Source organism: Scomber japonicus, chromosome 1, assembly GCF_027409825.1.
Source record: "Scomber japonicus isolate fScoJap1 chromosome 1, fScoJap1.pri, whole genome shotgun sequence".
Taxonomy (NCBI): Eukaryota; Metazoa; Chordata; class Actinopteri; order Scombriformes; family Scombridae; genus Scomber; species Scomber japonicus.
The window spans coordinates 38189815-38214395 of NC_070578.1; the positions used below are offsets into that span (position 1 = coordinate 38189815).

Genomic DNA, 24581 nt, shown 5'->3' on the forward strand with positions numbered 1-24581 from the left:
TCCTTCCTCCCTCCTTTCCTTCCTTCCCTGCCTCCTTACTCCCTCCCTTCCTCCTGTCCTTCCTTCCTCCCTCCCTTCCTCCTTTCCTTCCTTCCTCCCTCGCTTCCTCGACTAAATCCTGGTGCCTACATTACCCACAATGCAACTTGACCTGCAGCAGTTCAGATTGTGTTATGTTTGTATAGGAGCTAATGTAGATCCAGATCTTTTTATTCTTTGAACACATTTTACTTCCTCTGCAGGGTTTATGCAGCTTTGTCTTGTTCTCCACAGATGCTTTACACCCCCCCCCCCCCCCCCGCCCTCCCCCAACACCTACAAACACACTTTGATGTGTGACATCACAGGCCCGCTTTTAACCCCATTTGTTCAAGACATCGTAGCCAAACTACAAAGACACAGAGTTGTAGAGGAAGAGGTTTGGGAGGTCAGTGAGATGCAACCAGGCGGACGCTGCCATGGCTTTGTTCCCATCCTTCAAGTGTCGCTATCGGCAACAGACATAAACTTAAATTTCTTGCCTTTAGACATGCAACGGACAACATGTGAGAAGGAGTTTGTTTGAAGCACGCTGAGGCCTTCGGGGGGAAGAATACAACCCGCATGGAAACGCATTAACAGTCAAATATTACTGCACATTTATCCTGATGTGATCTAATAACAGCAGCTCAGAAACACAACAGCAGCCTGCAGTGTTTGACGTGCAGCGTGATGGATGCAGGAGCTCGCCCAGTCACATCAGGGAGGAGCAGCAGGAAGTTAAAGCTTCAAATTCAGGATTTAAATACTGTAAGCTTCCTGTCGTCCTCCCGGGTCAAACTGACCCCGTCTGTTTGACTGTTCCTTCTTTCCTCCCTTCCTCCCTCCCCCTTTCTTCCTTCCTTCTTTCCTCCCTTCCTTGTTTCCTTCCTCCATCCCCCTTTCTTCCTTCCTTCTGTTTCCTCCTTCACTCCATGCTTCCTTCCTTCCTTTCCTTTCCTCCCTTCCTTCCTTCCCTTCCTCCCTTCCTTCCTCCTTTCCTCCCTTCCTTCCTTCCATCCTTCCTCCCTTTCCTCCATCCTTCCTTCCTTCTTTCCCTCCATCCATCCTTCCTTCCTTCTTTCCTTTCTTCCATGCTTCCTTCCTTCTTTCCATCCTTCCTCCCTTTCCTCCATCCTCGCTTCCTTCTTTCCTTTCCTCCCTCCTTTCCTTCCCTCCTACTTTGTTTCCTTCCTTCTTTCCTTTCCTCCCTTCCTTCTGCCCTTTCCTTCCTTCCTTCCCTCCAATTTTGTTTCCTTCCTTCTTTCCTCCGTCCTTCCTCCCTCCCTCCATCCTTCCTTCCTCCCTTCCTTCCTTCCTCCCTCCCTTCTTTCTTCCTCCTTTCCTTCCTTGACTCAAGGACAACAGGAGGAATTAAGTGAAACTACAGCGAGACAATGGACTATACTATTTTTCTATTTACACAAATTAAACCTAAATATTTTTAGTTTTTCCACAAGAAACCCTTTCTCCGATCTGTCTCCCGCTCTTTACAAACACTGACGACAGTGGATTCAACAGAAATTCAAGGATCTGCGGTCAGAACATATATCACAGAGCTGTAAGTGGATGAACTGCTGGGTATAAATCAGAGCCTGCAGACATTAGATGAAAACAAGTACAATGATGGAACACTTTATTGTACATTACATCATCTCGGATAGCATAAATCAAAGGTCTATTATCTTTTTGATATATGCTCACGGGGTGAACTGCACTCCTCTGAAGGGAAGTACAGAGAGTTTGAGTGCCAGCAGCTCTGGATGAATGTGCTTTTAAAGGTACGCTACGCAGGATTTGTCGGTGTTGGTTTATTTTTTTTTGTAAACACAGCATTTAATGTTGGCTCCGCCTCCTCCAAGAGATCGATCGGAGCGAGCTGAGAGGAGAACGAGAGGGAGAGGGAGAGGGAGAGAGAGGGAGAGAGAGGGAGAGAGAGGGAGAGAGAGGGAGATAGAGGGGGGGAGGAGAGAGAGAGAGAGAGGGAGAGAGACAAAAGGAGATAAAGAGAGAAGGAACGAGAGAAGGAAAGAAAGAGAGAAGGAAAGAGAGAAAGAGAGGAGAGAGAGAAAGAGAGAGGGAAAGAGATAGATAGAGAGAGAGAGAAAGAGTGAGAGAGAGAGCGAGAGAGGGAGAGACAGAGTGAGAGAGAGAGAGAGAGAGAGAGAGAGAGAAGGAAAGAGAAAGCGAGAGGGAGAGGGAGAAGGAGAGGAAGAGGGAGAGAGAGAGAGAGAGAAGAGAGAGACAAAGAGAGAGAAAGAAGGAGAGGAAGAGAGAGAAGGAAAGAGAGAAGGAAAGAGAGAGGGAGAGAATGAGAGAGAGAAAGACTGAGAGAAAGAGTGATAGAAAAAGAGAGAGACAAAGAGAGAGAGAGAGAGAGAGAGAGAGAGAGAGAGAGAGAGAGAGAGAGAGAGAGAGAGAGAGAGAGAGAGGAGAGGGAAAGAGATAGATAGAGAGAGAGAGAGAGAGAGAGGGAGAGAGAGAGAGAGAGAGAGAGAGAGAGAGAGAGAGAAAGAGAGAGAGAGAGAGAGAGAGAGAGAGAGAGAGAGAGAGAGAAAGAGTGCGAGAGAGAGAGAGAGAGAGGGAGAGGGAGAAGGAGAGGAAGAGGGAGAAGAGAGAGAGAGAGAGAGAGAGAAAGAGAGAGAGAGAGAGAGAGAGAAAGAAGAAGACAGGGAGGAAGGAATGAAGGAAGGAAGGAAGGAAGGAAGGAAAGAAGGAAGGAAAAAAGACAGGAAGGAAAGTGGGCCGAACTGGACCCCTCAGCGGGCTGGTTCTGGCCCACGGACCGCATGTTTGACACCCTTGAAATAACGCCTAAGGACACTTTACAATGATGGCTACACACACACACACTGTCCAAATGTTGATGCCCAGAAACGACCCAAACTGTCAGACTCTGTATTTTATGTTGTTTTGTACACTTCCTGTTTTATTTTGAAAGTCTAGTCTTCCCCTATGTTGACAGTTTTACTTAAATAAGAAAATACAAATCCCTCCTACTTTGTTTCCTTTCTTCTTTCCTCTGTCCTTCCTTCCTTTCCTCCCTTCCTTCTTCCCTCCCTTCTTTCCTCCCTTCCTTCACTACACACTTCTAGTGGATCATAAGCAGTGATGAGAATAACGCTGTTTAAATAAACTTTTCAGTAACGGGTAATGTAACTAATTACTATTTCCATCGTTACAACGCCGTTAAGTTACTTAATTAAATGAGGCACGTTACAAACTGAAGCTAATCTACTTAGCGAACCTGTTCTCATCCAACTTTGCTCTCAGCCACAAAAACTGCAAAGCCGGGAGAAGGGAGGGGCGGGACAACCGTGATGATGATGGTGGGTTAAGGCAGAGTAAGATTTCATGGTAAGCCAATCAGAGGCAGTGTTTCACATGCACACAGCAGCCACACACACACAAACTAGCAGAAGCTGCAGCAATGGCGAGTTCGGAGGAAAAAGTTGCGTTTTTAAACTGGAAGTACAGACACTACTTTAATCTCCTCGAGGTAAAAGGCAGGAACATACATGTGAAATGTACATTATGTATCAGAGCCATAGACTGTATATAAGAAATGGACGTAACATCCGTGACGTCACCCATTGGTTTGTGGACTGCTGCTCGGAAGCCAATAGTATCAAATCTAGGCAGCGCCATCTTGAAAATTTCAGGTGCATGCTGGGAAAATTAAAAACACAGATTCTACTTATATGGGCATGAGGCGGAGTCATGGACGGAAGTATGGGCGGGACCAACGGCGGAGCGGGGAGGCTGCGATTGGTTGCGAGGGCTGGATCTCGAGGACATTGGTCAATCAACCTGTCAATCAATACGTAGCCACGCCCTAATGCATACCCTGCTTTATCGTCACATATAAAATCAGGGAGGCCAAAATGTCCCAAATGAACATCATACTGCATTGAAGAAGGCTTTAAACTAGCGATTGAGACCATAAACACATTTTGAAAACGTTTACTGAGGTTAGAAATCAAGTGAGAAGTTGGTGAATTCTCCATTGACTTGTATAGAGACGGTCGCCCCCTGGTGGCCTTTTGATAGAATGCAGTTCTAAGTTACTTCCGCATTGGCTTCTTTTCAGAGGACAGGAACTCCCCGCCTGATCAGAGCCAAGTATTTGTCCACGTACGTTACAAGCAACTCTGACCTAATGAAGCATCTCTCAACGGCACACGTGACTACAAAACCTGTGGCCAAAAACACAGTTGTTCAAGTACAGTATGTCTACTAGTTGTGGTCTGATGAGGTGCAATAAATATTATAAATTGAAATTTCTGTGTAGGTACCTGTCGTTGCAGTTTTATGCTTACATCTGCCTTTAGAAACCCACTTAGAAAAAAAAATCCAAATTCTTAGACATATTTATACTTTTTTTTTTTTTTAATTATTATTATTTTTTAAAGTAATGCAATATTTAGTTTCCCTGGTAACTAGTTATTTTTATAGTGGAGTAATTCAGTTACTAACTCAGTTACTTTTTGGGAGAAGTAACTGTAACTATAACTAATTATTTTGAAAAGTAACGTGCCCAACACTGATCATAAATGATGATTATATATTATATATTGTTTCATTAATGAAAATCTTGCATAGTATATCTTTAAATTAAAAATAAAAACCCTGGAAATGATGTAGAGAGCAGATAAAAGGAGTGATGTACAGTTGTCCAGACATAAGGAACTTTCCTCCCCAGATGCTGCTGCTAGTTTCACACATATTACTGTTAAATGTTTCATCACTACTGTGCTGGACAGAGCTATGAGCTCCCTTCCTTCTTTCCTTGTCTACATCCTTCCTCCCTTCATTATTTCCTTTCCTCCATCCTTCCTTCCTTTCCTCCCATCCTTCCTTCCTTCTTTCCTTCCCTCCATTCTTCCTCCCTTCCTTCTTTCCTTTCCTCCATCCTCCCTTCCTTCTTTCCTTCCTTCCATCCTTCCCCCCTACTTTGTTTCCTTCCTTCCTTCCCTCCATCCATCCATCCTTCCTCCCTTCCTTCTTTCCTTTCCTCCATCCTTCCTCCCTTCCTTCCTCCCTCCTTTCCTTCCTTCCTTCCCTCCTACTTTGTTTCCTTCCTTCTTTCCTCCGTCTTTCCTTCCTCCCTTCTTTCTTTCCTTTCCTACCTTCCTTCCTCCCTCCTTTCCTTCCTTCCTTTCCTCCGTCTTTCCTTCCTCCCTTACTTCTTTCCTTTCCTCCCTCCCTCCCTTCATTACATACTTCTAGTGGATCATAAATGATGATTATATATTATATATTGTTTCATTAAGGAAAATCCTGCATAGTATATCTTTAGATTAAAAATAAAAACCCTGGAAATGATGTAGAGTACAGATAAAAGGAGTGATGTACAGTTGTCCAGACATAAGGAACTTTCCTCCCCAGATGCTGCTGCTAGTTTCACACATATTACTGTTCAATGTTTCATCACTACTGTGCTGGACAGAGCTATGAGCTCCCTTCCTTCTTTCCTTTCCTCCATCCTTCCTCCCTTCATTATTTCCTTTCCTCCATCCTTCCTTCCTTTCCTCCCATCCTTCCTTCCTTCTTTCCTTCCCTCCATTCTTCCTCCCTTCCTTCTTTCCTTTCCTCCATCCTCCCTTCCTTCTTTCCTTCCTTCCATCCTTTCCTTCCTTCCTTCCTTCCCTCCTACTTTGTTTCCTTCCTTCCCTCCATCCATCCATCCTTCCTCCCTTCCTTCTTTCATTTCCTCCATCCTTCCTCCCTTCCTTCCTGTCTCCTTTCCTTCCTTCCTTCCCTCCTACTTTGTTTCCTTCCTTCTTTCCTCCGTCTTTCCTTCCTCCCTTCTTTCTTTCCTTTCCTCCCTTCCTTCCTCCCTCCTTTCCTTCCTTCCTTTCCTCTGTCTTTCCTTCCTCCCTTCTTTCTTTCCCTTCCTTCTTTCCTTCCTTCCATCCTTTCCTTCCTTCCTTCCCTCCTACTTTGTTTCCTTCCTTCCCTCCATCCATCCATCCTTCCTCCCTTCCTTCTTTCATTTCCTCCATCCTTCCTCCCTTCCTTCCTTTCCTCCGTCTTTCCTTCCTCCCTTCTTTCTTTCCTTTCCCGTCTTCCTTCTTCCCTCCTTTCCTTCCTTCCTTTCCTCCGTCTTTCCTTCCTCCCTTCCTTCTTTCCTTTCCTCCCTTCCTAATATTATTATATATTATATATTGTTTCATTAATGAAAATCTTGCATAGTATATCTTTAGATTAAAAATAAAAACCCTGGAAATGATGTAGAGAGCAGATAAAAGGAGTGATGTACAGTTGTCCAGACATAAGGAACGTTCCTCCCCAGATGCTGCTGCTAGTTTCACACATATTACTGTTAAATGTTTCATCACTACTGTGCTGGACAGAGCTATGAGCAGACAAAGAATAAATTAGACTTACACACCCTCCCTCTCAATCTTTCTCTAATTTACTCTTCTTCTTTTTTTCCTTCTCCCTCTACACATCTCTCAGTTCTTCCTGTCCTCTCTCTATTTTCTCCTCCTTCTGCCTCCCTCTCTCTCTCTCTCTCTCTCTCTTTATTACTCTTAACTAGTGAGCCAGCATAGTCAAATCCTTTATCCTCTCACTGCCTCAATTATTCAGCAGCAAAGAGTCCAAATCAAGTGACTAATGACTTTGATCAAGAGTAGCTCGCTGGCACTAAGCAGAACTTTCCGCACTAAATTAAGAGCTGTATAATACACTTTGGCAAGGCTCGACTCTTTAAGGAATGTTTCTAGGTTTGTCTACGGCTCCACTCACTTTTTTTTTGTGCCAATAATAAAATGTAAGCTCGCTCAAGAGGTTTGACCTTTCGAGATTGAAGATTTAATAGCGTTATTGTTCCCCGAGGATAATTATTTGCTCAGTAGTAGAACAACACTGAAAAAATACAAAATGCAAAAAAAAGGAAATTAATGCAAAGATATTCAGATTACCTTTTTTTCCCTCTCTGAGTTTACCACTGTCTCCAAGAAATTACATTCATATATGACTTAATTGCAGTAAAACAGTAAATTCTGCTGAGTCATGTTTTTTTTCTCAAAGGTTTGTTAATTAACATATTTGGCCAGTTGCAAAAAAGTAAAAAAAAAAACTACAGTAATATTCAGCTTTTTGTGGTTGTGTGTTTAGACCAGGTGGGGAGTTCTGGCCCTCTGAAATGAGGCCAACCAGGAAGTAACTTAGAGCTGCATTCTATCAAAAGGCCACCAGGGGGCGACCGTCTCTATACAAGTCAATGGAGAATTCACCAACTTCTCACTTGATTTCTAACCTCAGTAAACGTTTTCAAAATGTGTTTATGGTCTCAATCGCTAGTTTAAAGCCTTCTTCAATGCAGTATGATGTTCATTTGGGACATTTTGGCCTCCCTGATTTTATATGTGACGATAAAGCAGGGTATGCATTAGGGCGGGGCTACGTCCTGATTGACAGGTTGATTGACCAATGTCCTCGAGATCCAGCCCTCGCTCCACCCACGGCTCCGCCTCATGCCCATATAAGTAGAATCTGTGTTTTTATTTTTCCCAGCATGCACCTGAAATCTTCAAGATGGCGCTGCCTAGATTAGAAACTATTGGCTTCCGAGCAGCAGTCCACAAACCAATGGGTGACGTCACGGATGTTACGTCCATTTCTTTTATACAGTCTATGAAAAAACCCAAACCCAACGTCACATATCACCTAGCTACAGCGAGGGTATGTTCGCTTCCTGTTTTCAAAATAAAAGCACCAATTCTATCGTTATGGTTTTCCTAATAATAGAAGGCAACGGGTGTTTTATCGGTTTTGTCGGCTTACTATCCTACTATCGTTTAGTTTGTAGTGTGTAGGATGGAAGTATGTAGTATAGAAGTAAGTAGTATGCGGCAGCCCTCTGCCCCAAGTCATTTATGTTCCAACTTCCTCCTCTTCATTTTTAATTTTCAATTTATCGTTATCCGTTGTGTCCTTTCCCGTATGTTGTCATGGCCTAGGAGTCGGGTAATGACAGCATGTTTTGTATCATCAAATAAATTAAATTAATAAATGCACCTGGAGCTTTCTGTTAATTCTTGTGAAGGGTTTCTGATGGGAGCTGCTCGACCCGAAGTGAAGAACTTGGCAGGAACATTTATTAAAGCTCGATCGACTAGAACAGAGTTACAATACTGTGCAATACTAATCTAAACTGTTGCCTACTTACTTAAAACTTTCACCAAATCCTCACCCTTACTTCCTCCTAATGAGGTCATTCTTCACACGTCGACGCCTCTATTGGTTATCGAGCTATAAACAAGACACAAAGCTGATTAAAGCTAATTAAAGTCACATAGTCGGAGCACAGGTCGCTTCCTATCCGCTCTAAGAGGAGACCAAGTTTGACCGTCTGCAGAAAGCACAGCGTATCTCCACCTGACCTCGGTTACCATGGGATACCGCCAGCTTTATTAGGACAGCTGCTAATCCCAGAGAGATGAACCACTCTGAAATAAACAGGTCATGAGCAACGGCTAAAATGACCAGAGAAGAAGAAGAAGAAATGTTTCCACCGACAATATTCATGTAAAGCTCTGAAATCAGGAGTCAAACTCTTCTTCATTCAAGGGCCACAAACAAGGAAGAGAAGACTGGAAGGAAGGAAGGAAGGAAGGAAGGAAGGAAGGAAGGAAGGAAGGAAGGAAGGAAGAGAAGGTGGAAGGAAGGACGGGAGGAAGGAAGGAAGAAAGAAAGAAAGAAAGACAGAAAGAAAGAAAGAAAGAAAAGATGGAAGGAACACTGTAACAAATTGCTGTAATATTTACAGTAAATATTTACAGTACGGTATTGCTTTTTAGATATTACAGCGTTACTGTATTTTACTATGAATTCTGGGTATATTTTTTACAGTCGACAGCTATTTTACAGGACATTCTGTAGGCTCACTCATCCTAATTTTGAGAGGCTGCAAATGTAGCCTTTATTGTTTATAGCAAAATATAGCCTAGCCCTATGAGTTTTAAAAAAGATGTTTTAATGTAACTATACATTAGGCCAAATGGTTAAAGCCAGTTAAGCTGTTGATGAATGCAACCTCAATAAAGAAGTAGCACAAAAAATTGTCAATTTGTGTGACCCAAAATCTTGACACATTTACTCTTCCTTTCCTTTTGTAAGTTGCTTTGGACGAAAGTCCCAGTTAAACAACTATCAGAGCCGTTAATTCTGACTACATGTAGCCTACGTGAGTTGGGGGAGGGGACACTGTGCACAAGGATTTGTGGGATTGCAGAGCGGATGGTCACCGTGGCGCCGGCGCGAATTATCATCTTCTTGGAAAGCAAGCAAGTAAGCAGATTTGAATTAAGCATTCAGTTAAATCTTTATTTCTTTGTAATAGTAGTCCACCAATAATCATCATACCTTCCATTCAGGTTAGTTTAACTTGTAGTAACAATCAACTGATACTAGTTTGACTCCAATTTAGCGGAACCTCTGTTTTATATATATATATCCATAACCTATGTCCATAACCAGCCCAGCAAGCTTGGCTAACTGTTAACGTTACCTATTGATTCCATGATTAGCAGCATGCTAGCTAACTAAGCTAACGTTACTGTTGCGGTATAAGCAAGCGTACATATTGATTTATTTGTTTAGATAATTTTTAATATCACGGTCCCTATTAGTCATTTTATGAATTTGTAGTTTCATCAAAGAGTGTTGTGTTAATGAGATAATGAGTAATTTAGCCAAGCCACATGTGGCCAGTTAGCTAGCCTACATGAATCGTTAGCTGGCTAGTTGCACATGTGGCCAGTTAGCTAGCCTACATGAATCGTTAGCTGGTTAGTTTGCTTTTTTACTGCAACATATTTAACGAACTAGCATTTAAATATAAAAGAATCGTAGTGGAATATTTTTTAAAAAAAAGTTAGTGTTGATAAATTGCGGCATCTGATTCAATGTTTTGCCATGTTTAAATTGTCAGATAGATAGCAGAAACATAATGTGAGTTGAATTAATTAAAGATATTAATGATTTTCTTCATAGGTTAGCTAACTTGTCTTTGTGCATTGTTTTTCAGAACGACATTGAGGAAATTGAGGTTCCACAGATTGAATCAACATTCAAGGTATTATTTTCTACATCTTTACAAAATGTTAACCTGTCGATTTTGCAACAATGAGAGTGGTACAATACTGGCTTTTGTACAGCACATGAAATTGCATCAGCATGTTCCCAATTTTGAATTCAGATGTGGTGCACCTGATTGCCAGCGTGTGTTCAGTAAATTTAGTGCTTTCCCATTTCAAGGAGGAAAGGGCGTCGCTTCTGATAGAAGTTGATGTAAGTAACTTGATATATATGTGAATGGTGGTAAGTTTTGTAAGAATTTACGGTGTTTATTTACGGTGAAGTATTTTGTCTCTGCTGTTTCTTTTAGGTGGTTGAACCTTCCGTGGAGTTGCGAAGGCGCTTACCGGACACGCCAAGACTGGTCATTCAAGGTAATGTCCCTTATGCTCCCTTTATCTCTTACACTCTCATCACTTTTCCATACTCTGCTGATCTACACACTCATCAGCAATGAGATCAAATCCTGCTTTATGTAGTCCTAATGTTCACATGAAGGAGTATTCATTCAGCGGTCCCTCTGTTCATCTTGATGAAAGGATTTTCAGCAGCCATTTCAACTCAGTCCTCTACCAAACTCTTATCATTTACTCCTCAGACTTACCGTTGCATTCTCTCTGTCCTGCATACATATCATTTGCTGTGTCTTATTTCTGAGCCCTGCAACACACTTGATGCTTTATTGGATGTGTGTGATTCAGTGCCCAGGTTAGATCAGGCCCACTACCTGTGTGTAACATTTGTTCCAGATGCTGCTCAAGTTCTCCATGATCGATTTTTTAACTTGTAAGGAACGTAGTAAGTGGTTCAATGGTTCAAGTTCACTTTATTAACAGATGAGGATAGCAGTAGCAGTTGCTGCAGCATAAACAGGTAACCAAGCTGTAGCAATTCAGCTGCCACACACAAACGCATGCATCAAGTATGTGCCAGGGCTTAGTGTTTCTCATTTTCTCTCTGATTTAATTGTGAGGGTTTTTTATGTTTGTTTTGTTTTTAAGGAGATACAATGATGCCACAGACTTGGATGCTGGCAGCAGAGGGTGAGGTGATCCTTGGGCCATCTCTCACGCCGTTTGCTGAGGGTCTGGGTGCATTGTTTGCCATCTACTACAATTTCAACATCGCTTACCAACAGGAGGCTGCATGCACCTTGGAGTTCATTCAAAGGTATGTCAAATCCTCAATCAACTACAGTGCTCTCCACATTTATTAATGCACTATATTGCCAAAAGTATTTGCTCACCTCCCTTGACTCACATATGAGCTTCGGTCACATCCCATTCTTAATTTAATATGACATCGGTCCAACCTTTGCAGCTATAACAGCTTCAACTCTTCTGGGAAGGCTTTCTGTAAGGTTTAGGAGTGTGTTTATGGGAATTTTTGACCATTCTTTCGGAAGCATATTTGTCAGGTCACACACTGATGTTGGGTGAGGAGACTGGCTATTAGTCTTCGCTCTAATTCATCCCAAAGGTGTTCTATTGGGTTGAGGTCAGGACTCTGTGCAGGCCAGTCAAGTTCATCCACACCAAACTTTTGTCATCCATGTCTTTGTGGACATTGCTTTGTGCACTGGTGCACAGTCATGTTGGAACAGTGTGTGACCTCACAAATGCGCTTCTGAAAGAATGGTCAAAAATTCCCATAAACACACTCCTAATCCTTACAGAAAGACTTCCCAGAAGATTTGAACCAAAGATCCTTCATTATTATCAAGATACAGCGTCGCAATACGTTTCTATGGAAGCAAAAATGGCACAGTTCCGGTCTGCATAAAAGTGCGTGTTTAGCGCTACGTCACAGACGTCTTTCTGCTGAAGAAGTCCACAACAGAATTTTGAAGGTCTGCTTAAAGGGGGATTTCGCCCCCCTCCCCTTTGCAATAATAGAACGCGGAAGTTGTCGAACGTTTGGGCCTCTCGCTCCGCTTTAACCCTCTCTGGTTGAACCTGTTATAGCTGCAAAGGGTAGACCGATGTCATATTAAACCCTATGGATTTAGAATGGGATGTGACTGAAGTTCATATGCGAGTCAAGGCAGATGAGCAAATACTTTTGGAAATATAGTGTATATCATCTTGTGACAATTCATTTAGTCTCACAATGACAACAATGAGGAAGGGGAGCAAATTGATAAGATTTAAAAATATTTAAGATATTTTTTTTTCCACCAAAGACAAGTGCTACAATTGGTAACGCTGTATTTAATACTTTGTAAAGCCTCTCTTTGCCTTTCGGCTTTCTATGTTCAATATCAGGGGACTGAGATGCTTGTGGCAGCCACATGATTTTGGTGTCTGTAAGCCATTTGTGTGTTAATCTGGATATGTTGTGACTCACCTGTTGTGTGTGTATGCGTAGTGTCTTGTCAGAGACAGATTTTGATCAAGATAATTTTCTTCAGCAATTGTAAAAAGTCCCATTTTTTTTCTCAAGTGGTCTTCAATGGTGGTGGTTTTTATTCCAGAGGCCTTATGGACTGTCATGTGAATTTGCTTTTGGCTTCAGGCTAAACATTCTCCCCTGTAACGGTGAATGGATCTACTGCATTTGTCAGTAAGAGCATGTTTTTGGGCATTTCTTTTCACAGAGGAATTGTGGGCATAAACCCTGAAGGCTCAAAGATTACGAAGAGAGGAAGAGGGATGAATCCCCATGTCTGCACCCTGATGCGCAAAATTATGGACTTTCAGTGGTTCTCAATATGATCCAGCTCTTCTAAATGTTTTGCAGAAATGCAAAAGTGTTTACATTATACACTTATGAACCAATATACAGTATGTTCACTAAAGTATCATTAAAAGGTGTCGATTAGATAATAGTTTGATTTTTTTTTTTAATTATTATTTTTTAGTAATTGAGTATTTTGTTGATCTGACAGCAAAATCTAGTTCAGAACAAACAATCTGGTTTAGAAAAAACAAGACTTTTTGTAACTTATCAAGCAACTTACAGTATGTTCACTAAAGTATCATTAAAAGGTGTGTATTAGACAATAGTTTTTTTTTGTTTGTTTTTTTGTTTTTTAGTAATTGAGTGTTTTGTTGATCTGACAACAAAATCTAGTTCAGAACAAATGATCTGGTTAAGAAAAAACAAGACTTTTTTGTAACTTGTGTAAGACATATTATGCACCATACTTAATAAATAAGTAAAGACTATTTTGGATTGGTTCCTCATTTTTGTATCGCAATATTACAGTAATTTTACAATATCAAATATACAATTTACAATAATTTACTGGCAATTTTACATTTTACAGCAATACTGTAAATGTACACCATGGTGCTGTAATTTATAATTACAATTTTACTGTAGAAACACATTAAATACTGTATTTATACAGTAAAACTGTATTTATAAATTACAGCACCATGTTGTACATTTTACAGTATTGCTGGCAACTAAAATTGCCAGTAAATTATTGTAAATTTTACAGTAAATTTTTTACAGTGAAGGCAAGAAGGAAGGAAGAAAAGACAGGAAAGGAAGGAAGGAGGGAAAGAAGGAAGGAAGGAAGGAAGGAAGGACAGATGAAAGTAGGAAGAGAAGACAAGAAAGAACGAAAGGAAGAACAAATGGAAGGAAGTAAGGAAAGAAGGAAGAAACGACAGGAAGGAAAGTTGGAAGGAATAAATAAAGAAAGAGAGAAAGAAAAAGTGGATGGAAAAATAGAAGGAAAGAAAGTGGGCCGGATTGGACTCCTCGGCGGACCGGTTCTGGCCCACGGACCTCATGTTTCACACCGATGCCTTAAATGATAGTAAAACTAAATTTGGAGCCTTAAACCAGATTAATAAATTCAGAAATGCTTCGTCATCTTTGCTGCATGTTTGAAGACAGAAAGATTTTCACAATAAAAGCAGCTGAATGATTCCCCAAATCCAATTCAATCAAAGAGATGACGTTTGTGTTTCTCCATCTTATAACAGGAAGTCAATAAATGACAACATATCTTAACTTAATGGGAAGATTTATAGACAACCCTCCTTCCACAGACGGACTATATAAATAATAAGTTATGAGGTCTTTTTATTTCAGATGTACTCTAAAACATATTAAATCTGACTTCCTATCCGCATTAACCCTCCTGTTGTCCTCAGGTCAAGGAAGGATAGAAGATAGGAAAAGAGGAAGGAGGAAAAGAGGAAGGAAGGACAGGTAGGAAGGAAAGAAAGGAGTAAGGAGGGAGGGAGGGAGGGAGGAAGGAAGGAAGGAAGGACAGGTAGGAAGGAAGGAAAGGAGTAAGGAGGGAGGGACAGGCAGAAGGAAGGAAAGGAGTAAGGAGGGAGGGAGGGAGGAAGAAGGAAGGAAAGAAGTAAGGAGGGAGGAAGTTAGGAAAGGAGGGAGGAAGGAAGGAAAGAGGGAGGAAGGGAGGAAGGAAAGGAGGAAGCAAGGAAACAAGGAAGGAAGGAAGGAAAGGAGTAAGGAGAGAGGGAGGAAGGAAAGGAGGAAGGAAGGAAGAAAGGAAGGAAGGAAAGGAGTAAAGAGAGGGAGGAAGGAAAAGAGGAAGCAAGGAAGCAAGGAAGGAAGGAAGGAAGGACAGGAGGAAGGAAGGAAAGGAGTAAGGAGGGAGGGAGGGAGGAGGAAGGAAGGAAAGGAGTAAGGAGGGAGGAAGGAAGGAAGGAAGGAAGGAAAGGAGTAAGGACGAAAACAGGATTTAAAGGAGAGAAAGGAGGAAAGAAAGGAGGAAGGAAGGAAGGAAAGAAGGAAGGAAGGAAGGAAGGAAGGAAAGGAGTATGGAGAGAGGGAGGAAGGAAAGGAGGAAGGAAGTAAGGAAGCAAGGAAGAACAGTCAAAAAAGATGGGGTCAATTTGACCCGGGAGGACGACACAAGGGTTAACTGACCGGCTTTTAACGTGAGAGGAATGAATGACAAAAGAGAATAAAAGGAATTTGTATACTCAACTGTAGCAGGAAGAGAAAAATACAGACTTTCAGATTAAATAAAATCCCTTTTGCAGAAGTTAATATGCTCCAAACACCAAACTCTGTTGGCTTCCTGCATACTGCTGTTACACTCTGCCAACCTCTTCATACAGCTCATGTACATTATGGCCGACCCACAAGGGCATCGTCTCCTTTAGTCCAGAGCAGAACTGAGATCTACTACTTCAATAAAAGTTACACTGTACAATACTACAATGGGAAAAGTCTCCAAGTCGAAGTTCTGCAAAGTCCATGGGAAGGAAAGGAGGAAGGAATGAAGGAACGAAGGAAGGGAGGAACGAAGGAGGGAAGGAAGGACAGGAGGGAGGAGGGAGGAAGGAAGGAAAGGAGGGAGGAAGAAGGAAGGAACGAAGAAAGGGAGGAAGGAAGGAAGGAAGGAAGGGAGGGAGGAAGGAAGGAAGGAAGGAGGGAAGGAAGGGCAGGAGTGAGGAAGAAGGAAGGAAATGAGGAGGAAGGAAGGAGAGGAGGAGGAAGGAAGGAAGAAGGAAGGAAAGGAGGAAGGAAGGGAGGAAGCAAGAAGTGTACAATACACTCTACGATGGAAAAAGTCTCCATTACAAGTCAAAGTTCTGCAAAGTCCTTGGGAAGGAAAGAAGGAAGGAAGAAAGGAAGGAAGGAAGGAAGGAAGGAAGGAAGGAACGAACGAAGGAGGAAAGGAAGGACAGGAAGGAGGAAGGAAGGAAAGGAGGGAGAAAGAAGGAAGGAACAAAGAAAGGGAGGAAGGAAGGAAGGAAGGAAGGAAGAAGGAAGGAAGAAGGAGGAAGGAAGGAAGAAGGAAGGAAAGGAGGAGGAAGGAAGGAAGAAGGAAGGAAAGGAGGGAAGAAGGGAGGAAGCAAGAAGTGTACAATACACTCTACGATGGAAAAAGTCTCCATTACAAGTCAAAGTTCTGCAAAGTCCTTGGGAAGGAAAGAAGGAACGAAGGAAGGAAGGAAGGAAGGAAGGAAGGAAGGGAGGAACGAAGGAGGAAAGGAAGGACAGGAAGGAGGAAGGAAGGAAAGGAGGGAGAAAGAAGGAAGGAAGGAAGGAAGGAAGGAAGAAGGAAGGAAGAAGGAGGAAGGAAGGAAGAAGGAAGGAAAGGAGGAGGAAGGAAGGAAGGAGGGAAGGAAGGGCAGGAGTGAGGAAGAAGGAAGGAAATGAGGAGGAAGGAAGGAAAGGAGGAGGAAGGAAGGAAGAAGGAAGGAAAGGAGGACGGAAGGGAGGAAGCAAGAAGTGTACAATACACTCTACGATGGAAAACGTCTTTGCAAAGTCCTTGTGTCTGTTCTAAACCACATACTTTCCTATTACTCGTACTAACTCTGACGTTATTTGAAGTATGTAGTAGTAGTATTTTCATACCGTCAACAAATCTCACATGTAGAGACCAGACGGGGAGTTCTGGTCCTCTGAAATGAGGCCAACGTGGAAGTAACTTAGAACTGCATTCTATCAAAAGGCCACCAGGGGGCGACCGTCTCTATACAAGTCAATGGAGAATTCACCAACTTCTCACTTGATTTCTAACCTCAGTAAACGTTTTCAAAATGTGTTTATGGTCTCAATCGCTAGTTTAAAGCCTTCTTCAATGCAGTATGATGTTCATTTGGGACATTTTGGCCTCCCTGATTTTATATGTGACGATAAAGCAGGGTATGCATTAGGGCGTGGCTACGTCCTGATTGACAGGTTGATTGACCAATGTCCTCGAGATCCAGCCCTCGCAACCATAGCAACCTCCCCGCTCCGCCCATGGCTCCGCCTCATGCCCATATACGTAGAATCCGTGTTTTTATTTTTCCCAGCATGCACCTGAAATTTTCAAGATGGCGCTGCCTAGATTCGAAACTATTGGCTTCCGAGCAGCAGTCCACAAACCAATGGGTGACGTCACGGATGTTACGTCCTGTGTAAACACCACTGAGCATGTGCAGCTCCTTTCACAGCCTCAATATCTTGTTGCGCTGCCGATTTAAACCTCTTGACTGAAGTTGACTGAAGAAATGTAGAGTATAGTATAAAGTCGAGAGGTCATTCGAGGTCGTTCCCCCACCCCCCGGCAGAAATTTGGACATATGGTGAGACCGACTTTGACATTTAGTGATATATTAGTAAAAACATGGCTAAATGTCAAATCACTTTATAAGGCCTGCGTTCATAATGGGAGGGAGGGAAATGTCAGACAAGCCTATTTTCTGCTTAATTTTGAGGTTATTACTTTAAACGAACCTTTATTTACTCACAGGGAAACAAATGAGGAAACCAGAGCACTCTTATTTATAACAGCTCCCCTTCCGTCTGTCCTTCCTTCCTTCCTCCTTCTCTCTTTCTTTCCTTCCTTCCTTCCTTCCTCCCTTCCTTCCTCCATTCTCTCCTAAAATCTTTCCTCTTTTCGTCCTTACTCCTTTCCTTCCTTCGAACTTCCTTCCTTCCTTCCTCCTTTCCTTCCTCCATTCTCTCCTAAAATCTTTCCTCTTTTCATCCTTACTCCTTTCCTTCCTTCGAACTTCCTTCCTTCCTTCCTTCCTTCCTTCTTTCCTTCCTTTCCTTCCTTCTTTCCTTTCCTCCATCTTTCCTTCTTTCGTCCTTCCTTCTATCCTACCTCCCTCATTTCCTTCCCTCTTTCTTTCCTTCCTTCCTTCCTCCCTCCTTCCTTCCCTTTTGTCCTTCTTTCCTTCCACCCTCCCTCATTTCCTTCCTTCCTTCTTTTCCTCCATTCCTTCCTCCCTCCTTCCTTCCTTTCCTCCTGTCCTTCCTTCCTTCTGTCCTTACCCCCCCTTCTTTCCTTCCTCCCTCTCTCCCTTCATCTTTCCTCCCTTCCTTCCTTTCCTTCTTCCCCCTTCTCTCTTTCTTTTCTCCCCCTACCTCCCTCCCTCACTCCTTCCTTCTCCCTTCCTTCCTCCCTCCTTTCCTTCCTTCCTTGACTTGAGGACAGCAGTAACTTTTACCTTTTACCACATATGAAGAACACAATAAAGGTTTTTTCAAAGCTCTGTATTCATAATGGGAGGGAGGGAAATGTCAGACAAGCCTATTTTCTGCTTAATTTTGAGGTTATTACTTTAAACTAACCTTTATTTACTCACAGGGAAACAAATGAGGAAACCAGAGCGCTCTTATTCATAACAGCTCCCCAAAAATACACAAATAATAAATAAATAAGTGAATAAATAAATAAATCGGATCATAAAAGTGTAAAAGCTTAAAGAAAAAGACTGATATAGGCACAATGGCATCAAGATAAGCAGATACAGCAGTAACGCTTCCTTCCTCCCTCCCTCCCTCCTTATTTCCTTCCTTCTTTGTTTCCTTCCTTCCTTCCTTTCTTCCCTTCCTTCTTTCCTCCCTTCTGTCTGTCCTTCCTTCTTCCCTCCTTCTCTCTATCTTTCCTCCCTCCCTCCTTTCCTACTCTCCTTCCTTCCCCTTTCTGCCTTCTGTCTTTCCTTCCTCCCCCCCCCTCCTTATTTCCTTCCTTCCTTCCTTTCTTTCCTCCCTTCCTTCCTTCCTTCCTTCCTCCATCCCCCCTCCTTTTCATCCTTCCCTCCTTCCTTCCTCCTTTCCTTCCTCCCTCGTTCCCTCCGTCTTTCCTTCGTTCTGTCCTTATTCCCCCTCCCTCCTTCCTTCCTTCCTTCCTTCCTTCCTCCCTCCCTCCCTCCCTCCATCCCTCCCTCCCTCCATCCCTCCCTCCCTCCTTCCTTCTTCCTTCCTTCCTTCCTTCCTTGACTTGAGGAAAGCAGTAACCTTTGACCACATATGAAGAACCCAATAAAGGTTTTTCCAAAGCTCTGCATTCACACCTGAGATATCCTTCATTCTGTCCTTATTCCCCCTCCCTCCTTCCTTCTTCCTTCCCTTCCTCCCTTCCTTCCTTCCTTCCTTCCTTGACTTGAGGACAGCAGTAACCTTTGACCACATATGAAGAACCCAATAAAGGTTTTTCCAAAGCTCTGCATTCACACCTGAGATATCCTTCATTCTGTCCTTATTCCCCCTCCCTCCTTCCTTCTTCCTTCCCTCCCTCCCTTCCTTCCTTCCTTCCTTCCTTCCTTGACTTGAGGACAGCAGTAACCTTTAACCACATATGAAGAACACAGTAAAGGTTTTTCAAAGCTCTGTATATCCAAGGTAATGCATTCTAGTGAACGGGTGAGGACTTATCTTTATATTTCTTCTTCTAAGCTTTAAAAGTGATGATAAATAAAACGATAGCTTATGTATGATGACTTCAGACAGTGTGGCTCCTTTCGAATGCTAAGTGATGTCCATCCAAGCTTTCTCATAGAGGACACAAACTCCAAAACTGTCACCTGTAATAATAATCTACTGTCATATTTAAGCTCCTTTGTCAGTTTCTCATCATGAGTTTTAATTTTTCCTCTAACCTTCCTTCCTTTCCTCCCTACATCCTTCCTTCCTTCCTTCCTTCCTCCCTCCCCCTCCTTATTTCCTTCCCTTTTTCCTTCGTTCCTCCATCCGCCTTTCTTCCTTCCTTCTGTCCTTACCCCCTCCTTCTTTCCTTGTCTTTCCTTCCTCCCTCCCTCCCTCATTTCCTTCCCTCTTTCTTTCCTTCCTTTCTTCCCTCCTTTCCTCCCTTTCTTCCTTCTTCCCTCCCTCCCTCCTTCCTTCCTTCCTTCCTTCCTCCCCCCTCCTTATTTCCTTCCCTCTTTCTTTCCTTCCTTCCTTCCTTTCCTCCCTTTCTTCCTTCTTCCCTCCCTCCCTCCTTCCTTCCTTCCTTCCTTCCTTCCTTCTTCCCCCCTCCTTATTTCCTTCCCTCTTTCCATCCTTCCTTCCTTTCCTTTCCTTCCTCCCTCCCTTCCTTCCTCACCCTAACCCTAACCCCTTTTCTTCTCTCCTTCTCTCTTTCTTCTTCTTCTTTCTCCATCCCAGCTTTCTCACAGAGGACACAACGATGGCTCTAAAACTGTCACCTCTAATAGAGATATGTAATAATAATCTATTGTTATATTTAAGCTCCTTTGTCAGTTTTTCAACATGAGTTTTAATTTTTCCTCTAACCAGATATTTATGACATGGAAAGTTTTTTTTTAATTTGAACCCCAGATATTGTACTAATAATAAAACTTCTTTTCATTTGGGATCTGGAGCATGTAATAAGTCTTATCTTATGTTTAATCAAGGCCTTTTGTATATCCAACAAATTTGCCTTTTAAATACAGCCGATTAATAAATTACAGTGTCGTCAGCATAATAATGAATAGAGCTGTTACTAATCAATGAGCCCAGGTCGTTTTAAGCCTTTTATAACACTTAGCAGCCCTATTTTACTATTGTATTATATTATATTATATTATATTAAGGGCTGTCAAACGATTAATTGTTTTAATCAAGATTAATCGCAGAATTTCCATAGTTAATCACGATTAATGGCGTTTTGAATTGCATGTTTAAAATCCTGTTATTTTCCATTTGAAGGCAGTTTTAAGCCCATAATGTAAAGCATTTCTTACCAGAGTGTCTTAACTGGGAATCAATCACGGCTCTGCTGCGACTCCCACACTCCAAAATGGTCCTTTGGTGGAGCTGAGGCTGGCTTGGCTGCACCTGGGTGTTTAGCGTGGAGGTGCTAACTCAAACTCCACGTACTCCGGTGGTAGTTAAACTCCGTTTGACACAGGTTGCATTTTACTTTTGACTTGTCAACTGAAGCGTCTGGAAGTGTTTTAAAGTTAAACAAGCCGTTCAAAAGTCCAGTAGCTCTCTTACTTTCCATCAGCGCGGTAGGTTTACTGCAGGAGGCCACTTCAAAGCATAGCGCTACAGCTAGAGGAGCCGTCTACGGGGGAGTAGAAGGGACAAAAAGGCTTGCAACATTAAAATGCGATTAAAAAAATTAACACGTTATGGATTGCATTAATCTAATCGTGATTAGCGCTGACAGCCCTAATTATATTATATTATATTATATTATATTATATTGTATTGTATTGTATTGTTCAGGCCTGAGAAGTACTTTCAGTGTCGTCTTTAAATTGTCTGCTACACCAACTTTACAGTACCCCCCAAAAACTCACCTTTCACTGAACCACGTCTTTTTCCTGACACAAGCAGAATGTAATAATATGCAAATGTAATAATCATTCATTAGTCACTATCAGGTGGAAGTCAGCTGGTTGAGTTGTTTTGCTTTCACTCTCTCTCTCACACACACACACACACACACACACACACACTCACACAGAAAAAAAAGAAGTGCTATGTGACCGAAGCAAAAAAATAAATTTCGATATATGCATTTCTGCACCGTGTTTAATTTAATTTGAAGATATGAGTGTGCAGAGATCCATTTCTCTACACTTTTATTTGCCCAGGAAGTGTTTTTTACTGAGTGTGTTTCCCTTTACAGCGCTCTGCTTCACATTTACACATTTACACCGTTTCCAAAAATAAGAGCTCTCAGTATCTCTTTGCATGACTTTCTCTTGATACTCTCTCCAATAACAGTGAACCTCCTGCCTGAGGTTTCTACCTGTTAAAGGAGAGTTAGGGGAGTTTAACCCTCCTGTTGTCCTCAGGTCAAGGAAGGACAGGAGGAAGGGATGAGGAAGGGAGGAAAGAGGGGAGGAAGGAAGGAAGGAAGGAAGGAAGTTGTTACGCAACTTTGAAGCTTAATTTTATATATTTGGCGATTTGTTTAATCGTTCAAATTTGGCAGGGTGGTTAACAACACACTTTTCTGTGGTATGTCAAACTCAGAACACATATTTATTCTTACTTTACACAGACTTTAAGTGCTACATAAAAACTAACTTTTATTTAATTGTCTGTCATTATTATTCTGTGCACATTACAGCTACAGTCCTCTATAACTGAAGCACCACTGGCCTCTAGTTGCTCTCAGATTGGGAGCCTCTTTCCTCTTTCCATTCAAACCTCTAGAACAGAGGTGTCAAATTCATTTTCATTCAAGGGCCACATACAGCCAAATTTGATCTCATGTGGGCCGGTCATTAAAGAGATGGAAGGGAGGAAGGAAACAAGGATGGAAAGAAGGCAAAAGTGATAGGAAGGAAAGAAAGGAGGGAAGGAAAGAAAAAAGGAAGGAAGGAAGGAAGGGAGGGAGGGAGGGAGGGAGGGAGGGAGGAAGGAAGGAAAGGAAGAAAGGAAAAGAAAATTAAGAAAGATGGAAGGAAGGAAGGAAGGAAGGAAAGGAAGAAAGAAAGAAAATGAAGATGAAGGAAAGATGGAAGGACGGAGGGAAGGAAGGAAAGGAGGGAGGAAGGAAGGAAGGAAGGAAAGGAAGAAAGGAAAAGAAAATTAAGAAAAGATGGAAGGAAGGAAGGAAGGAAGGAGGTAAGGAAACAGAAAAAGAAAGAAGTAAGAAAGGAAGGAAGGAAAGAAGGACAGATGACAGGAGGGAAAGTGGGCCGGATTGAATGCCTTGGCGGGCCGGTTCTGGCCCACGGGCCGCATGTTTGACACCCCTGCTCTAGAACAAATTAAAAAGTAGATAATGTTTCTAATCAGTAAGAAAAAAAAACATAAAAAACCTTTCCAGCATTAATTTAATATAGAAAATATCTCTTCCCTCCTCTCTCCCCAACCAACCACTGACACCTGCATGATGAGTGTTTTTCATTCATCAAAGCTGCAGTCACAAGGTTACACTGATTAACTGTGAAATGTGAAAGAGGAAAAAAAACCCCCCGCCAAAACAAAAGCTCAGTATTCAACATGTCCATGGAAGGAAGGGAGGGAGGGAGGAAGAAGGAAGGGAGGAAGGAAGGATGGGAAGAGATGTGTAGTTTTCTTTATTTAACCCTCCTGCTAGAGTCAAGGAAAGAGGAAGAAGGAACGAAAGGAGGGAGGAAGGAAGGAAAAGAAGGAGGAAGAAAGGATGGAAGGGAGGAAGAAGGAAGAAAGGAGTGAGGGAGGGAGGGAGGAAGGAAGGAGGGAAGGAAGGGAAGAATAAGGAAGGAAAGGAGGGAGGAAGGATGGATGGAATGGAGGAAGAAGGAAGGAAAGGAGGGAGGAAAGAAGGAAGGAAAGGTGGAAGGAAGGAAGAATGAAGGAAAGCAGGGAGGAAGGAAGGAAGGGATGAAGAAGGAAGGAAAGTAGGGAAGGAAGGGAAGAAGAAGGAAGCAAAGGAGGGAGGAAGGAATGGAGGAAGAAGGAAGGAAAGGTGGGAGGAAGGAAGGAAGAAGGAAGGAAAGGAGGGAAGGAAGGGAAGAAGAAGGAAGCAAAGGAGGGAGGAAGGATGGAAAGGAGGGAGGAAGGAAAGGTGGAAGGAAAGGAGGAAGAAGGAAGGAAAGGAGGGAGGAAAGAAAGGTGGAATGAAGGGAGGAAGAAGGAAGGAAGGAAGGAAGGAAGGACCACTGACACCTGCATGATGAGTGTTTTTCATTCATCAAAGCTGCAGTCACAAGGTTACACTGATTAACTGTGAAATGTGAAAGAGGAAAAAAAAAACCCCCCGCCAAAATAAAAGCTCAGTATTCAACATGTCCATTCACAAGAGCAAGAGAAATAAACACCCCCGCCATTGAATGAGCTGTTTCTGTTCAACTCTTGACTCTTTTTACTTTTTTCAGCTGATTGACTCACAATTAGAGCAGCGGAGGAGTAAAAACCAAAAAACACTCTCACAGGAGGAAAATTGATTGTTGACATCCAAAGGGGGCCACTAGAGGGCATTTCATACAAAAAACTTTATGTATTTATTTGTTTAAATGAATCACAATAAGTCTGACTCAGCACTTTGTGGCATGGCCTGCTACCAGACACACATCACAGACGTCACTTTAATCTTTAATGATTGATCGAGACCCAGAAACACAAAGTAGTAGGGATGTCAAACTCAGGAAGGGAGGAAGGAAGGAAGGAAGGAAGGGAAGGAAGGAAGGAGGGAAGAAAGTGAGGAAAGAATAGAGGGAGGAAGGAAGGAGGGGAGAAAGTGAGGAAGGGAAGGAAGGAAGGAAAGAGGGGAGAAAGTGAAGAAGGGAAGGAAGGAAGGAGGGAAGAAAGTGAGGAAGGAATAGAGGGAGGAAGGAAGGAGGGAGAAAGTGAGGAAGGAAGGAAGGAAGGAAGGAAGGAAGGAAGGAAGGAAGGAAGGAAAGGAAGGAAGGAGGGAGAAGTGAGGAAGGGAAGGAAGGAATGGAGGAAGGAAGAAGGAAGGAGGGGAAAAAGTGAGGAAGGGAAGGAAGGGAGGAAGGAAGGAAGGAGAAAGTAAGGACGGAAGGAAGGAAGGAACGAAGGGAGGATGGAAGGAGGGGAGAAAGTGAGGAAGGAAGGAAGGAAGGAAGGAAGGAAGGAAGGAAAGAAGGAAGGAAGGAAGAACTAGGCACTTTGGCATGCCTGCTACCAGACACACATCACAAAACATCACTTTAATCTTTAGTGATGATCGAGACCCAGAAACACAAAGTCAAAGTAGTAGGGATGTCAAACTCAGGAAGGAAGGAAGGAAGGAAGGAGGGAAGGAAGGAAGGCAGGAAGGAGGGAAGGAAGGAAGGAAGGAAGGAAGGAAGGAAGGAAGGAAGGAAGGCAGGCAGGAAGGAAGGGAAGGAGGGGAGAAAGTGAGG

General features: G+C 42.6%; 1 protein-coding gene and 1 long non-coding RNA gene across 2 annotated transcripts in view; one reads left to right on the top strand and one right to left on the bottom strand.

The window, feature by feature from the left end:
- Positions 1-24581, bottom strand: part of LOC128366028 (multiple epidermal growth factor-like domains protein 11) — a 220044-nt gene that overhangs the window by 113494 nt on the left and 81969 nt on the right.
- Positions 10290-11163, top strand: LOC128355353 (uncharacterized). Its single transcript, XR_008321129.1, has 3 exons — positions 10290-10320; positions 10418-10481; positions 11109-11163. It is a non-coding gene; the product is annotated as an uncharacterized LOC128355353 (long non-coding RNA).